The 1,480-nt window shown below is 44.2% G+C and overlaps 1 gene segment (V, D, J or C); it reads left to right on the top strand.

Moving 5' to 3' along the window:
* Positions 1-1,480, top strand: part of LOC105534467 — a 21,041-nt gene that overhangs the window by 18,887 nt on the left and 674 nt on the right.

Genomic DNA, 1,480 nt, shown 5'->3' on the forward strand with positions numbered 1-1,480 from the left:
TGGTTTGTCACTAATTTCCCATTTGATTTTTCTCTTTGGGTAAAATTGACCTACTCTGGAATTACCATACTTGCTTCCCTGGCTGTAAAGAGTATGGAAATTCTACCTCTGCGAGTGTGTGTCCTAGATCTGCAGCTGCTCTTTTTGGGGTGCTAATGGACTGTAAGTTTCAGGCACAGCAGGACGGTTCATGGTGCTCTCTGGGTATGTATAGCATTCTGACACCCCAGCTCCTTCCAGAGACTAAAGAGGCCCAGAGCTCTGCAGAATCACCTTGGAGGAGATTCTGGAACACCCAGGTGTGTTTCTGATAGGAGGTAGAAGAAGGTTATGCATCGTTCTTGGTCCAGTACGTTTCCACCACGGCGCAGCTACCACATATAGGGAGGCCACGTGGTGTGGGAGGAATACTAGTCACACTTCACAGCTAGTTAGAGCCCTGGCCACTTGGTCTGGCTCTAAACAGCTGTACTATTTGTTCTTTTCTTTTCCTTTTTTTGAGATGGAGTCTCATTCAATTGCCTAGGCTGGAGTGCAGTGACGCGATCTTGGCTCACTGCAATCTCCTCCTCCAGGTTCAAGCAATTCTCCTGCCTCAGCTTCCCAAGTAGTTGGGATTACAAGTGCCTGCCACCACACTCAGCTAACCTTAGTCCTGACCTCAGGTGATCTGCCCAACTCAGCCTCCCAAAGTGCTGGGATTACAGGTTTGAGCCACCACGCCCAGCCACCATTTGTTCTTAACCATCCCACATTGCCTTAGTTCATCTGTCTTTAGAAGAATGTGTTTAGATTAAATAATTTCAGATTTTTACCTAAAGGTGCAAATTCAGTGATTAACACCTTGAAGAAGTAATGATAGCAATCACTCATATAGTGCTCACCATGTACCCGGTACTGGCTTAAGGACATGTTCACTCATTTAATTCCCACAAAAATTCTATATGTACAATTATCTCTGTTCTATGGATGGGGAAACTGAGGCGGGGGGGGCTAAAGAACTTTCCCATAGCAAATAGCTACTAAGAAACAGGGCTGGAATTTGAACTCAAGCAGCCTGGCTCCAGGAGCTCTGCTCTTACCTTCTATGTTATTTCCTCTTACATGAAAACAGTTACTTGTAGTTTCAATTAAAACAGGAAAATGTCCTTCCTTATTAGGCTACGAACTAGGAAGGAATCTGCCTCTTTGGCTGTTCACATTTCCTCTCCTTGCTCCAATGCTGTTCAGATCATTAGAGGGTTATAAGCCAACCTGTCCATTTGTCAAAGCTGGGAAGACTTTTATATGCTGAGCTCCCATCCATCAAATAGGACTTCTGTGATTAAAGACCGAAGCACATGGTTGGACAAAATAAGTACCAGAACAGGCAGCACCCACAGGTGTGTAATGGAAAAATTAGGCAAAGTTTTATACAGTTCTACATAAAAATACATATCTCAATAATCACTGCAGAGCTAGCATACTCCATATGCTTGTC

This window comes from Mandrillus leucophaeus, unplaced genomic scaffold (assembly GCF_000951045.1).
Source record: "Mandrillus leucophaeus isolate KB7577 unplaced genomic scaffold, Mleu.le_1.0 Scaffold100, whole genome shotgun sequence".
In the NCBI taxonomy this organism is placed as follows: Eukaryota; Metazoa; Chordata; class Mammalia; order Primates; family Cercopithecidae; genus Mandrillus; species Mandrillus leucophaeus.